Genomic DNA, 16,926 nt, shown 5'->3' with positions numbered 1-16,926 from the left:
TGAAACGGTCTTTCATAATAGGGAACGGAAATCTTTGTTATTCGTGGTTTAACAAAAAACGCACCTGGCTGAAATCGGCCTTTTCCACACACCAGTTTTTTTCGGGAATTTCGACTTTGTAGCCGCGAAAAATAGTTTAGACAGGAAGAGAATAGAAGCTTTCGAAATGTGATGCTAAAGAATGCTGAAGATTTGATGGGTAGATCACATAACTAATGAGGAGGTACTGAATAGAATTGGAGAGGAGTTTGTGACACAACTTGACTGGAAGAAGGGATCGGTTGGTAGGACATATTCTGAAACACCGAGGGATCACCAATTTAGTATTGGAGGGCACCGTCGAGAGTAAACATCGTAGAGGGAGACCAAGAGATGAATACACTAAGCAGACTCAGAAGGATGCAGGTTGTAGTAGGTACTGGGAGATGAAGAAACTTCCACAGGATGGAGTAGCATGGAGAGCTGCATCGAACCAGTCTCAGGACTGCAGACCACAACAACAACAGCCGCGAAAAATTATTCTATGTGCTTGCCCATGACTAAAACTGATAAAGTGATCAAGGAGCTTACGACGTACTACGGCTTGGCAATCCTACGGAATTCCAGTTCGGTGGAACAGATGAAGATGGCAATTTGGGCAACGTATTTCCAGAAGTGTTCGACGGATGACCACCCACAATACCAAAATTATCCGGCTGGGGAAACTAGTTGGTGCAAGTGGCGCATTGCAGAGGCTACCGGACATCTGGACGAATATCAACCCGACCAGTCGATCTCCAAAGAATTCAAAAAGTGATTCATCCGATCTATGAGGAGGCCCTATCAGAGGACGAGTCATTGTACCGGTGCTTGGGAGGAAACACACAAAATTCAAAATGAAAGTTTGAAGGCTGTGTTTGGAAGTTAGCCTTCAAGCATTTGCACTCTGGTGCGAAGACTGTGGAGATTGCGACTTTCCTGGCAGTGAGCAGCTTCAATGAAGGGTATTCAGTAATTTTGAAGACCATAACAACTGTGGACGTCACCGTGGGACTCTATTAGTCGCAGTTCGCCAAGAATTCCGACCACCTCCGGATTCAAGAGGCCGAAAACCGCTTGTCACCGGCCGTACTAGCGGCTCTGGAGCAGCGCAGGATGGCCCAGCTCGGTCAGAACGCCCTCTATGAGGAAGAGGAAGGACTAGTTTATGGACCCGGAATAGCAGATTGAACGTAGGTTGCATAATATTGCATTTATATGTAGTCAAAACTTCAAACGCGGTTTTCATGAAATGACTTTTTTTTATCGCACGGTATAGTAACTTCAAATCTACTGAACCGATTAGCATGATTCTTTGTTTACAACGAAGCTAACTAAATGTTACAGTGTAGTAGAAAAGGTAACTGAAAGAAATAAGTGACAGAAATACCTTTATTAGAAGACAGTACCTAGTCAGGAGTCACCCAGACTCATGAGGTTCAGCTGGACGTTACAAAAGGCTGGACATGGTTGTTCATAAGGCGTGAGATCTCCATAAGCAGCAAAGCATGCTCTGCAACATGCTCCCACGCTGAGCACAAGGTTAGTAAGGAGTTGTTGTGGTAGGACGTTCCATTCCTCCATCAGTGGAGATGACAACCGCTGGATGGTCGTTGGTTGAGCACTGCGGCCGCGTGGCGAATCCGGTGAGTAGCGTTCGCCTGTTGTGCTCGCTAAGCGCGTGCACGCGGATGGAAGCACGCGGGTGGCTGTTCACTCACTCAGCACCACGCGGCGCTCCCTCACTGAGCGCTGGACAGCAGCCTGTAATATGCCCCCGCCCCTCCTTCCTGATTCCAGTTATTGTCCACAATAAGCTTAGTCTTTTATCGAAAATTTATAGGAACGAAGATCACAACTTTGTAGTTCACTGGTTTTTCGTATAGAGTTGTTTCCAGTTCTTCTTGTCTATGGGTCTGACTGTTGAAGCTGAAATTCTCACATTTTAGGTCCTCGTGGTTGAATTGATCTAACCAAATCTGAAGGTTGTTGCTGCCGAATTTCAGTGTTACATTAATATATTTTGTCACATTTTAGTATATCATACAGTATTTTGAATTTTAAAATTAACATTTGAATTTTGACGTTAAGAAACGAAATTACATTTTTCGCCCAAAATACAAAAAAAAAAACGTCAGATCACATCAGAGGCATGCTTACTACTTCTTCACCGTGCAGTAATAAGCACATTCCAAAGGCTTTACAATTATTTTTCTTAACAACAATTATTTTTCTTAACAACTGAATTTCTATTAAATGAAACCAGAAATAAAGATAGTAAACAGTACTGGATCGATTGATTAATAATAGAAACTTTAAGTGTACCAATTAATTGTTGTTGTGGTCTTCAGTCCAGAGACTAGTTTGATGCAGCTCTTCATGCTACTCTATCCTATGCAAGCTTCTTAATCTCCCAGTACCTACTGCCACCTACATCCTTCTGAATCTGTTTAGTGTATTCAACAACAAAAAAAGTTCAAATCACTCGCGGCCCTAGTGTATTCATCTCTTGGTCTCCCTCTATGACTTTTACCCTCCACGCTGCCCTGCAATACTAAATTGGTGATCTCTTGATGCCACAGAATATGCCGTACCAACCGATCCCTTCTTCTAGTCAAGTTGTGCCACAAATTTCTCTTCTCCCTAATTCTGTCCAATACCTTCTCATTAGTTATGTGATCTACCCATCTAATCTTCAGCATTCTTCTGTAGCACCACATTTGGAAAGCTTCTATTCTCTTCTTGTCTAAACTATTTATCGTCCACGTTTCACTTCCATACACGGCTACACTCCATACAAATACTTTCAGAAACGCCTTACTGACGCTTAAATCTATACTGGATGTTAACAAATTTCCCTTTTTCAGAAACGCTTTCCTTGCCATTGCCAGTCTACATTTTACATCATCTGTTATTTTGCTCCCCAAATAGCAAAACTCATTTACTACTTCAGGCGTCTCACTTCCTAATCTAATTCCCGCAGCATCAAACGATTTAATCTGATTGAATTCCATTATCCTCGTTTTGCTTTTGTTGAAGTTCATCTTATACCCTTCTTTCAAGTCACTCTCCATTCCGTTTAGCTGCTCTTCCATGTCCTTTGCTGTCTATGGCAGAATTGCCGTCAATGTTATTATTTGTTAGTCATGATTAAGTTATGCTCTGTGCAAAATTCTACCAGGCGGATTCCTCTTTCACTCCTTACTCACATTCTATATTCACCTACTACGTTTCCTTCTGTTCCTTTTCCTCCTATCGAGTTCCAGTCACCCATGACTATTAAATTTTCGTCTCCCTTCACTATATGAATAATTTCTTTTATTTCATCTTACATTTCTTCAATCTCTTCGTCATCTGCATATTTGGCATACAAACTTGTACTACTGTGGTAAGCGTTTGTTTCATATCTATGATGGCCACAGTAATGCGTTCACTAATCTGTTTGTTGTAGCTTACCCGCATTCCTATTTATTATTGAACCTATTCCAGAATTAACCCTATTTGATTTTGTATTTATAACCCTGTATTCACCTGACCAAAAGTCTTGTTCCTCCTGCCACCGAACTTCACTAATTCCCACTATATCTAACTTTAACCTATCCATTTCCCTTTTTAAAATTGCTAACCTACCTGCCCGATTAAGGGATCTGACATTCCACGCTCCGATCTGTAGAACGGCAGTTTTTTTCCTCCTGATAACAACGTCCTCCTGAGTGGTCCCCGCCTGGAGATCCGAATGGGGGACTATTTTACCTGCGGAATATTTTACCCAAAAGGACGCCATCATCATTTAACCGTACAGTAAAGCTGCATGCCCTCGGGAAAAATTACGGCTGCAGTTTCCCCTTGCTTTCAGCCGCTCGCAGTACCAGCACATCAAGGCCGTTTGGGTTGGTGTTACAAGGCGAGATCAGTCAGTCATCCAGACTGTTGCCCTGTAACTACTGAAAAGGCTGCTGCCCCTCTTCAGGAATCACACGTTTGTCTGGCCTCTCAACAGATACCCCTCCGTTGTGGTTGCACCTACGGTACAGCTATCTGTGTCGCTGAGGCACGCAAGCCTCCCCACCATCTCCAAGGTCCGTGGTTCATAGGGGGGAGGGAGGGGGGCGAATTGTACCAACCCTTCGTAATTCGAAATATTTTTTAAAAAACAATTTCCACTGTATATTCAGAGCTAGTACTTATCAATTGTAACATCGAAAATAAAGTAATCCCGTTTCACAAATTTTTGCTTAAAAGATAACATATTGTGTATAAAATGATATGAAAGATTTCTGAAAAGCAGCTAAGATAATACTGATCTGTCCAAAATTTGAGAAATAATACTGCTATCGATAGATACTGGTGAGGAAAAGTAATGCTGGAAAAGGAAGTTCGGTTGCAAGCCACGTGCCCTTGTCACGCAGTAACGAAATGTAGACTCTCCCGACACAGCCAAGTACATTTAGCATTATAATTTCGTTACTCTGTCGGTTTTCCATGTTTTCTGTGGATACGATGGCTGTTGTATACCTGAGATTCACTAAGTGCTACCAATGTATAACGAAGATTAAAGTGATAACCGAATATTGAGTATTATTGAAGATCATTGTTTCGGTTGATGAGCTGTGTATTTCTGTGAAATAGTAGCTCATGAATTAATACTCACTTTGAGCCATCCACTAAAATCGCACTGATTTGTAGAAATCTTTTGAGCACAACAAATTAAAAGAATTTACACTAAAGTGTGTGACTACAGAGTACATGTTTTATATTTAACAGAAATCTCCAGTCCAGCTACACTGTAAGCTTTCTTGAGTAAATTGAGCAAAAGAACAAGTGGAGTAGTTACATATGATAATGGTAGCAGAAAGAGAAAGAAAGCATGAAAGAGTAGTGGTGAAAAGAATTGGGTATTATTTGAATGAATTACTGCCTGGATAATTATTAGAATAAGCAGATCATTTAAAAAAAATGTATCTGCCAATAAGTTATCTGTAAATTAAACAACAAGTAACATATAATGTCACCGTATTTTCTTCGTTAACTTCTTGTACGGAATTGGTATTTCTTCCCTTGGTTAAGTGCAGTTTCTGTTTGATAAATAACTTATTAATGATTTGTCCAGAAATGTATCTCTGTGACACATTGGCTTAAGTTCTAGGCTACAACACTTAGGCTTAGGATTCGATCCTCAGTTGGTCGTATGATTTTCTCTCTTACTGCCGCTTATTTCACCTATAACAACGATAATAATGCCAAGTGAAGTTGCACCGTATTTGGGGGTACGTGTTAAAATGTAGATCCCGCTCCTTTACTGGTGTATGGTCTCTTCAGAGATGGGAGGCAGTCAAGGGCACAGCGCCGTGACTAGTAAAGCACTGCAAAGCTGAAAAGTCCTTCAAGTTGAGCGCAGATTTACTTGATTCACAGCGTAACAAATGAAACATAAAAATGTTTATAGGCAGACAGCCCCAGCAGCAATGTTGAGCAGCCAATGTAGTCAGCCAGCTGACTGTCAGTCGTGACTGATCAGCAGAGCATCTTGAGAGAGGCACTGAAAGGCACAAATACACAACATCAAAAAATAAAAAGAAAGTGGGGGGGGGGGGCAGCTCAATCAGTAATGACATTAAGTTCAGCCTTTCCGGAAGTCACCAAGACCAGGCAAAGCCAGAAGCTCTTACAGCACGACCACTGTGCATGAAAGGTGCAAAAGGTGAAGGCGAGTTGAATATTGACAGGATAGCATTAAATATCCAGTCTCACACAGCATTCAGTCGCCTGAATCACGAACCAACAGACGTCAAGACGAATGGAATTCAGACAACAATATGCCGTCTCCCCAAAAATTGCAGCAGGCGATAAGTGTTAAGGTGTGACCAAAACAAACACCCGAGAAATAGAGCTGCCGCTGGTAGTCAGCGTCGTTGGTCGTCCTGCTTCGCCGTACCCAGTTGTTCGCTTGTCCTCGATGCGCCGCCAGAGATGTTGCTTCACAAGGAGAATGATACACAGAGGGAAATGAGGCGCCACCGACACTACGGAAGGCAAAGTAGAATCGGTAAGGAGCCGTCGCCACGGCTCAATAACAAATGTATTCTGTGTTTTACAATTAATGTCCCAGAAGGAGATGGCTACAAATTTGAGGACGTACATCCTTCCAGAACTGGAAATTCCCTAAGGTCCTACAAGTTATCGAAAGTCGTCATGAAAGTTGCTTCAGGTTGTAATCAAGATCTGGCTGCTTCGACAAGTGCATGGACACTGAAGGCAGCTGCAGGAGTTCTCCACGAAACTGTCTCACAACTGGCAGCATGCAGCCAGCGCCTGTCACAGCGGCTTAGTGCATGGGCTGCAGCCCGCCTAGTGCCTTATAGCCCGTACACTGTCTTTGCACCTGCAACTACGTCTCCCACTCCCACTGCTATTATGTCCGCCCTGATAGCTGAGTGGGTGCCTGCACAATAGCTGAGCGTGTTCGGCCGGAGGTTTAGCTGCCCTCTGTAATAATAATAAGAAAAGGTTAAATCGATGAACGACGAACTTAAACGGGTGTCTTACGACGTCCGCCCCCAGCAGATGCAACGAACGAAAGCGAATAAAAAAATGTGGTAAGCGTGACGGATTGCTGTCCTACGGGCCCGGGTTAGATTCCCGGCTGAGTCGGAGATTTTCTCCGCTCAGGGCCTGAGTGTTGTGTTGTCTTCATCATCATTTCATGCCCATCCGGCGCGCAGGTCGGCCAATATGGCGTCGAGTGTTATAACACCTGCACTAAGGCGGCCGGACCTGCCCCGCAAGTGGCCTCCCAGCCAATGACGCCAAACTCTCATCATCATCATCACTGCTAATATGACGCACGAACTATACGCAAGCAGCCAACAGTGAGAATGCAGCCGACAAAATATCTCAGTCTTCAACACCTTTCTTAGATCGCTAACGCTGTCGGATACGCGTGTCTTCTTGACATAGTTATCCAATTCGTGGTTATAGTGCTAAAAAAATGAGTTATTCGAGCAATAAGTAACAATTAATATCATCCGATTTTTAAAATCTCCTATAACTTTTATGAAATACTGCTGGACTGCCAAAACCACCCAAATTATTTAAGAATTAAATATGAGTAAACCTTCCATAAGAATATGGAATAGTTTATCGATCCGACATCCGTCTATGCAATTACTTAGAGCTTTGAGATTAAAAAGTCGAGAATATACTCGTAAATGAGTTTCTAATATAGCAGCACATTTGCTACTTTTGCATCGTGTAAGTGACAGGGGACAACTGCAGTTATTGCAGCAGAGTCGTACCCACAGTTTAAGAACAAGTAGTTCAGCTCCGTTGTTTCCCATGGCCAAAGGAGGCTTATAACAAACTTCAGGCATATAATAGCCAAAGAAACGTCAAAGAAATTGGGCCATGAGTTTCGAATGAATTAGATGTAAAAAAGAGATTTAATTTGGAACGTGATTTGAGAAATGATATTAAAGTGTAATAACAACAAACTGTTTTCCAGAATCTCAGTTTTTGCTGAAGAAGATTGCGAGCTGAAAGTTATATATCGAAGTCATGATTAAAAACGAATTCAGGAGTACATGTATGACGTGTTTTCTTTAGTGTCACGACGGTTAATCTCCGTAAATCGTTTCTGAAAAGACGTTGTAATAAAAGATTTGTTATGAAAAATAATCTAATACAAACGGAAAGAATTTTCATTTAATAAATGGCAAAGAGTTGGAGTTATAAGAACAACTGGATTTCAGATTTATCCATTATCCTTCACATTTTTATTCAAATATGGCAAATAAATGTGGTTATTCGCATAAGTCAATATGTTCTGAATGATTTTGTTATTCACAAATAACGAATATTAACTTAGATCTGAATTCGTTATTCGTCACTCGCATAATTTTTTACCAAGTATGGTGCTAAGCGAAGTGCATCGCCCATACGCACGCTGCATATTCGCAACCTATATGCAAGTGATCTCAGGTGCGTGAAATCCGCGTGGCTGCGCACTAGACTCAGCGGCTGCGTGGACGGTGTACATTCGCTCACGCGGCTGTCATAACGTCGGTAATGTTCAGCAACTTCCGTCGATTTGCGCGAAGAGTTTTCGCGTTCTCACTCGTACACTGCAGGTGCGTGCAGGCTACGCGGATAGACCATTCGGTTGCAGGGCTCTTGCCGTTGGTGCAAGTGCACGATGCAGTACGTTTCCCCAACGCACTCGACACATCTTCTAAGGGATCTGAATCAGGGGCAGGGGCAGGCAAGTCCCTTCGCTGACTATTCTCTCGTTCTAAGAGCTCCGAGAATCGTCATCGATAAAAATGAAACAACATAATGCAGCTTTGAAAAGATGCACATTCAGGAGGAATACAGTATCACAATTATGTTGACTGGTGAATGTACCGTGTTCAAAAGGTTTGGAGGCTAGAACGCTCACGCAACATTATGCCTTCCCACACCGTATCTCCTGGGCCACAAAGCGATCAACTTCGACAGTGCTGGGTGTATCTTCATACGGCGGTAGGTGGGAACACGTAATGCACGGTGGAACACTGAAGAACACAATCGTAGCTTGTGCCTTACACTTAAGCACAAGAAACCTTGCTTTCTGGAACACATACATGCCTATTTCAAATTTAAAACACACCTTATCAATGTCTTAAGAAAGTTTTTGTTTTGTCTCATACTTCCGTAGCTCAAATTTCTTTTTTATGTTGACGCAGTAGATCTATGCCTTTGTCTTGTGGTGCAATTAATTTTTTTATTCTTTCTCCATATTTATCACCAAGACTTAGAGAAACGTTCTGATTATCACTTCAGCAAGCTCTCAACTTCTTAAGTAATTGGTGATCAGAAACCACCATCTCAGCTGTATTATGGGCGAGTGAAAATTTCTCAGCGGAATTGTTGGAAACATTCCCCATTTTAGAATGAGATTTTCACTCTACAGTGGACTGTGCCCAGATATGAAACTTCCTGGCAGATTTAAACTGTGTGCCGGACTGAGACTCGTACTCAGGACCTTTGCAAAGGTCCTGAGGTTGAGTCTCGGTGCGGCACACAGTTTTAATCTGCCAGGAAGTTTCATTCCCCATTTTATTAACAGACTGAAGTATGTCCTTTCTATTTAGATAGACAGGTGACAGTTGACGCTAAATAACGAAAAGTGTGAGGTGATCCACATGAGTTCCAAAAGAAATCCGTTGGAATTCGATTACTCGATAAACAGTACAATTCTCAAGGCTGTCAGTTCCACTAAGTACCTGGGTGTTAAAATTACGAACAACTTCAGTTGGAAAGACCACATAGATAATATTGTGGGGAAGGCGAGCCAAAGGTTGCGTTTCATTGGCAGGACACTTAGAAGATGCAATAAGTCCACTAAAGAGACAGCTTACACTACACTCGTTCGTCCTCTGTTAGAATATTGCTGCGCGGTGTGGAACCCTTACCAGGTGGGATTGACGGAGGGAATCAAAATGGTTCAAATGGCTCTGAGCACCATGGGACTCAACTGCTGTGGTCATTAGTCCCCTAGAACTTAGAACTACTTAAACCTAACTAACCTAAGGACATCACACGCATCCATGCCCGAGGCAGGATTCGAACCTGCAGTCGCACGGTTCCGGACTGCGCGCCTAGAACCGCGAAACCACCGCACCCGGCTCGGAGGGCATCGAAAGGGTGCACAAAAGGGCAGCTCGTTTTGTATTATCACGTAATAGGGGAGAGAGTGTGGCAGATATGATACGCGAGTTGGGATGGAAGTCATTAACGCAAAGACGTTTTTCGTCGCGGCGAGATCTATTTACGAAATTTCAGTCACCAACTTTCTCTTCCGAATGCGAAAATATTTTGTTGAGCCCAACCTACATAGGTAGGAATGATCATCAAAATAAAATAAGAGAAATCAGAGCTCGAACAGAAAGGTTTAGGTGTGTATTCGGGAGTGTAATGGTAGAGAGATAGTATGATTGTGGTTCGATGAACCCTCTGCCAAGCACTTAAATGAGAATTGCAGATTAATCATGTAGATGTAGATGTAGATACATAGTACTACGTTGCCAAACTAACAGACAGTATTTCGGAGCAAACAATGATATTATTTTAGGGTTTGTGAATGTCAAAGACTACGTAAGCGTTATCTAGAAACACAAAAAATAATATAGTGGGAAAGTACCATATAAAAATAAAGGTAAGTGCATACAACGTCGAACAAGAAAAGATAAGTGAGTTGTGGTGTATAAATGTAGAATTTCGATATTCATGTTAACTTTGAATATTTTAGGTACAGCTCAAGCAAACGTGGATAAATTTCTGAGTGTGAGTTAAGTAGCAGAGATATTTATAGCGTGACGGTTTTAGTGAATGAAAAGTTCCACCAGGAAATTGATGACTGTGAATACCAGCTGCAAGTGGAGGTGTGACAAACAGTGGACAGGTAACGACACTGACTGCTTGTCATGGCTGCTTGTGACAGGCTTCCGTGTGTCATCACTCATAGCAGTGAGAAGCGTTCTTAATGCAGTCGACCTCAGTGGTGATCTGTTCCAGTCCTCCCGTTACAGTTCAGTTTAGTTTCATTTATGTTATAGATATCATTTAAATTGTGAACATCGACTAGCCTTTCTTTTTAAGTTATGTGCCATTATGGTCAGGTTGCAGTTTACAGCTGCCATATGGTTCCTACCCTACCCCACGCACGTAGAGAGAATTTTATCGAGTTACCTGTACACGACAAAGCTACAGCAAGAGAGCACATTCGGCTAATTGAGCCACTGATTCGCTTCAGTGCGAGAGGAATGAATGAATCAGTCAGCGAAGACCAAAAAGGTCGAATAGGAATTTCGTGCAGAGCAAGAAACAACAGAATAACTTGAAAATCCAGGCTTCTAGCAAAAATGGTTCCCAGTTCATTTCTTCTCTAGGGCTAATAATTTCCGCATGGGACAGAAAAATAACAGCATATTGAAGTGGTTATAGAAGTATAAAATTAATGTTTATTGTTAAATGAAGTGGGCTGAGAGCAAATATTAACTGTGTGTAGTTCATCTATGAGCAGTACAGCCATATTAAGGCTAGAGTGTGACAAGATGGAATGGGGGGGGGGGGGGGGGGGGAGGTCTCACTCTCTCTGCCCCACTACGTCACAAGAAGCAACTACAGTGTTTTTCATGAAGTTATATCAACCATGTCGCAGCTCGCCTGTTCAATTACTGGCGACGCAACATACCGACATATTCGGGGTTACTAATTTTTCACAAAGTGCGTTAACACTACGTGGAACACGGATATGAGTTACTAGCAGTACTAATGCAAGCACGCAGAATCTAGGCGTACTTTTGCACCATTGCAACTGGAGAGGCTATTCCGGGAAAGACAATTTCCCCCACGACAAGCACTGCTTGCTCCTCGATTTACAGGCAGTCTCTACCTCCCCATAATTTCCTGTACAATTCTAACATTATATGAGCAGATGAAATAGCGTCAGTGAGCTCTTGTTTATCTAGCGATTTTCCGTTTATTAAGAGAGTACTTATTTGCAGTTATTAAATTTGTGTAAAATTCATTCATAATATATAATAGCCAACAAGTATTTAATTTGTAAGTGAGATGCTAACAGTGAACTATGCAGTATTGATACGAAAGAGATTAGAAAGGCAAAGTGGCACCTTGCTGATTTCTACCATTGCTAGTGTACTGTATACCTGTGTAAATGTGTTGTAGTCACTTGATTGAGAATTAATGAATGACCAGAAAGTTACTGCACTTCTCTCACCATCAACTGTATTACTTGTAGACTGTATAAATCTCTTCAATCCAATATTTGCTGGCACTTTGTGACGTCTCCTGGCAAAACATTTACGAAATCGGTAGAATATAAAAAATAATAAAAATAAACATTTATCTCTATTATTATTTTTCATAACCGTATGAATGGTTGTATAATATGTATAAAAGGAAATAGTTTTACATTTTTTATGTCTGTGCAACATTCATGTTTCACTAATAACGTCTGTGGTCGGCGAATGTAGATATCAAAGCAGATAATGAAAAATAATTATAAAGATGCTTATTAAATTGCCTATAAATAGTGGAGGTTAAAACATTGCTCTATCTGTCTTCTTATAGCCGTTAAAGCTGTAACAGCCTGTGACGCTAGCTGGAATGCGTAGGTAGCCTTCTTTCGTCCTTTGATCGAGAAAGACGCCATTGGAGGTTGATATTTGTAAAAGGTGTGTAGTTCAATTTATGTTGATTTTTTGAGTATAGAAATTGTTAAATTATTACCTGTAATAATTTATTGCTAGCTTGCCCAAGATTACATTCCACATTCTTAGCCGTTTTCAGCATATTAGGAATATTTCATGAGGCAGAGCCGTGCGACGATTGTGGGACCGCTGCCGCGGCAAATTCAAATTAAATTCAATGAAAGCAGTTTTCCCGTAATGTAGCGGGTAGGTAACGGTAATTATCCCTTTCAGCTTCCTGGAGACTTCAGAGGGAAATTGTGGATTTCATTATGTCATTTTCAGGTGGTCATGGGCAGCTGCTATTATGTTATTAGTTTCGTAAATAATTCATGAGTGATAAAGTTTTACTTGTGTGTGATCAAAGACTGCTGTGCAAAACCTTCTCTGGCTAATAACATAATAATTAAAGTTCATTTTTTTGTTTCATGCTCTCATGATAGTCGTGGCAGTTAATAGTCATCATATATTTTAAAAAATCTACTGCAGCGTTTACGTTTAGTGGACATAACATAATGTAACTTCCGTACAGGCAATAAGAGTGATTTTCTGTGCATTCAAGAGATGAAAGTAGGGAAGGGCATTTTTCTCATAATTAGTTACAGTAATGATACTATGTTCAATATCAAACAAGCCCTATCAGTGTTATATGAAAATAGTTTACAAATTAAAGATGGTATGTCCACAGCAGGAAATCTTTCAGTGTTGTGCGTATCCCCACATAATAGGTCAGAAGGCATAAAGTTAAAATATTTTCAACTGCAGAAACTAATAGCGAAAATCGTATTTTATCTGTCGTGCTCGCAAAAATAAGCAATATAAAATTAAATTAAATATTATGCCATCTGAACTGGATATAAAGTAAAAGGTGTGCTCGGTGGGGATTAGGCGACAACTTATAGAGTGAGATGCATTGAGTGGAGTTACGTACCTCACAACCGCAGGACACTGAGGTGACAAAAGTCGTGGGACGGCGATATGCACACATACAGGTAGTGGTACTATCAAGTACACTAGGTACAAAAGGGCAGTGCATTGAAGGAGCTATCGTTTTTACTCGGTGCTTGGTGTTAATAGGTTTTCGATGTGATTAAGGCAACACGACGAGAATTAACAATTTCTGTAAGCTAATTGCTAGACGCATAAGACATTACATTTCAGACATCGTTAGGGAATTCAATTTCCAAGATCCACAGTGTCAAGAGTGCGTAACATCGAAAATGCAGGATGCATGGCACCTGCTACCGATATATAATTTTTTTTTTAATTGTATGTAAATATTTGTAATTTAAATGCTTTCTTTTAATAAGTATGACGTTTCATTGTGTTTATCTGTGTTTTACTGTGAAACTTATAAGCTCTGGGAAAAAGACGAAGGACTTGTTATTTGCATCGACTAGCAACGATAATAGCAGTGCTTGTGCATTGTAAAATCTTTGGGCATGGAGTTGTTGCGCAGAGCGCGCGGAGAGAGCGGTAGACGGGTTCCAGCGCTTGTAAAGTGCGGAAGTGTGGTGTTCACGAACTCGCGGTAGAGAGTATCATTTTCGGCGGCGTCATGTACGCGCGCCGGCCAGATGTCTAGAGCAGGAGTTCGGACAGTGGATGGGTGGAAGAGGCTGTATTAATTACGATTGCCCGTTCCTATAATTAGCCGTGGCTCCACAATACGCTACCGTCTTCAACAACAGCAGCAGTTCCAGCAACACAGTTTCGTCGTCGGCTCCTAGTTTCGTCGTATGCACAGCACTGAAGTAAGACTGATCATTGGTAGAAAGCATTAACGGCTAACCCAGTAGCAGAACTAATGTGATTTGATTGATAAAATTTATTTAAATAATAATCAGTAAAACTCAGGGCGATTGTGTCCTCGTTGCCCGCAGACATTGTTACCAAGCAGGATACTTGCCCCTTTTTCTCCTAATATGCTAACTGAGAGTCATAAGAAACAAATTGAATGGTTATAGGCAGTTTATTACTAAATAATTTCTCTTTTAAGAATTTTAGACTCAGTCTACATTCAATTAACTGTTGTACAACAGAGGCTTCAGTATATGACTAAAGTAAAGCAATTTCATTTTTCAAGTTTGAGAATCAATCACTGGAAAAAATCATAATCTATAGAAATGCGAAAATTAAGAGTGCGGAAGTTTTATTTAGTTTACATATAGCTTGGAGCACATGGCTGTTTGGTTTGGCACGTATTCTAGTATTTAATTCTGTTCAAGTCAGTAAAAAAGGCGCAGTTGTTCAGACAATAATATGAAATCCAATTGGCAAAAGTAAAAAGTGCTTTCTTTGATCATATTATGCTGAGGTCTCTGAAAGTCATTGTTCACCTAACGAAGTTCAGTACTAACAGAGAGTTTAATTGCATATTTTCAAATCATTACTCGATTGCCTTTTTCAAAATTAATGCCTAAGATAACGTAAGAGTGACTTCTCAGTTTTCTTTATCATTACATACTCCCTTAAAATTAGTGTCAAAAAAAAATGTGGCTATCTTCAGTTGCCACGTCAGTGTTTAATAATACATGTTTTTCTTTCCCATCATCTTGTATAGGATTTCGGATGTAAGCTGCCCTAGTGGGCTTCCTTTGCGTTCATTAGTGTAACTTTGTGATTCATGATCAGTGGTACCCCTTTCTGTCCAGTGTTGTTCGTGAGTGAGTGCAGAAAATAACTTTCATTTTTCAAATTATGGCCCTGTTCGGTTTAAATACTTTTATTTTTAGTAGACTTTCCATCAGAGGTATCGGCTGTATACTTTCCTCCTACTTATCGGTATTACTTCTTCAGGAAAGATAGCCTTATACACTTGAAAAAATTCCATTAGGCAAACACGTGATCCACAGTCATATTTTATATCACCAGCAGGATAGGCCGATTACTAAAAGGGAGGTTACAAGTGTGCCGAGAATACCAAATTTCAGACGTTACCTCTCACCACGGACAACGCATTCGACGGCCTTCACATATGGTCGAGAACAGTGCCATTTGAGAACAGTTGTCGGTGCTAACAGACAAGTTTCCCGTGATCTGACGCGAACCCATGTTACCATTGCGGTAAGGCCGTTGGCAAATGCAAGCTAATATTTAAGATTAATTTGAGGGTGTTGGGGAAATAGCTGCTTGAAATAACAGCAGAAATCAATATGTTGCGTACGACGAACGTATCGATTAGGACAGTGCAACGAAATGTGGCGTTAATGGGTTTAGCCGCAGATGACCGACCCGTGCGCCTATTCTAATTGCACGACATCGGTTATGGCGTCACTTCTGGACTCGTGACTATATTGGTTGGACCCTAGGTGACTGGAAAACCGTGGCCTGGTCAGGTGTGTCCTGATTTCAATTGGTAAGAGCTGAGGTTCGGGTGTGGCGCAGATTCCACGAAGCCATGGACCCAGTTTGTCAACAGGGCACTGTGCAAACTTGTGGCGGCCACATGATGGTGTGGACTGTGCTTACATGAAATGGATTGGATCATCTGGTCCAAAGAAACCATCACTGACTGGAAATGGGCTTCATGACAATTTGCCATGTCACCGGGCCACTGCTTCGAAGAACATTCTGGACGATTCAAGGGAATGATTTGGCCACCTGGATCGCCCACCAGGAATCCCATCAAACATTTATGGAACATAACCGTGCCGAAAATCCTGCACCGGCAACATTTTTGCAATTATGGACGGTTACAGAGGCAGCACGGTTCTGTATTTCTGCGGGGCACTTCCACTGACTTGATAGGCTTCTTGAGTCGACGCTACGTCAGGTTGCTGCCCTACGCCGGGAGAAACGAAATCTGACACGATGATAAGAGGTATCCAATGAGTTTTGTCACCTCACTGTATATCTTTCAGGTTGGGTCTATGTATGTCTGACGAAACGGAACTGATCATATCCAAGTCTAGATCAGTAATTAGCTGTAATGCATTGCTTCACTTACATGGAAATATTTTGAAGCACCATATCACATGGCTTCTGTAGCAGAGGGAGACTGTTTAACCTCCTGGGACTCTTTGGACGTCAGCAGAGCTGAGGCTGCGACGACGCATTTGATCCCCCTTATGCTGTGAAAAGAATTCCAGCCACTGATTGTGGAGACAATGAAATCGGCATTGTCGAATGCATATTGACAACATGTTACACTTGTAGCAGGCTCTTCGGTGTGGCAGGTAGTTTATTGCTCCATTTGCTGATTTTGACATAAGAGCTCACTTATCAACCGCAAATAAGTATTCACTTAATGAACTAAAAATCACTACAGAAACACATGGTCAGTGAAGTTATTTTTATGCCCACATAACTATGAGACCTCGACAGAAAACTCTGGAATGTACAGCATGTCTGTTAACAGAAAACGAATAGCGTTCGTGATGGGGAAGGTCGTCTTTCCTGGAAGAACGCTGCAGTTGCTGTATGGGATGACCAAGAATCAATTTTCTCTCTACCAGTGAAGAACACTGTGCAGAGATATACGTAGATTATGTCTATATGCATTCTTGCGTTAGTATTTTCAGTAACTCATACCCATGTACCATGGTAAATAAACCCAGGTGTGTCCACATACTTTCTCTATAGTAATTCATATGACAAGCTGCGAAGGGGTTGATGTAACTTAGTGTAACACGCTGTAGTTGCTTCTTGCGGCCTGGTG

The sequence above is a fragment of the Schistocerca gregaria genome, chromosome 1 (genome assembly GCF_023897955.1).
Source record: "Schistocerca gregaria isolate iqSchGreg1 chromosome 1, iqSchGreg1.2, whole genome shotgun sequence".
Taxonomy (NCBI): Eukaryota; Metazoa; Arthropoda; class Insecta; order Orthoptera; family Acrididae; genus Schistocerca; species Schistocerca gregaria.
This window is presented reverse-complemented; position numbering follows the sequence as displayed.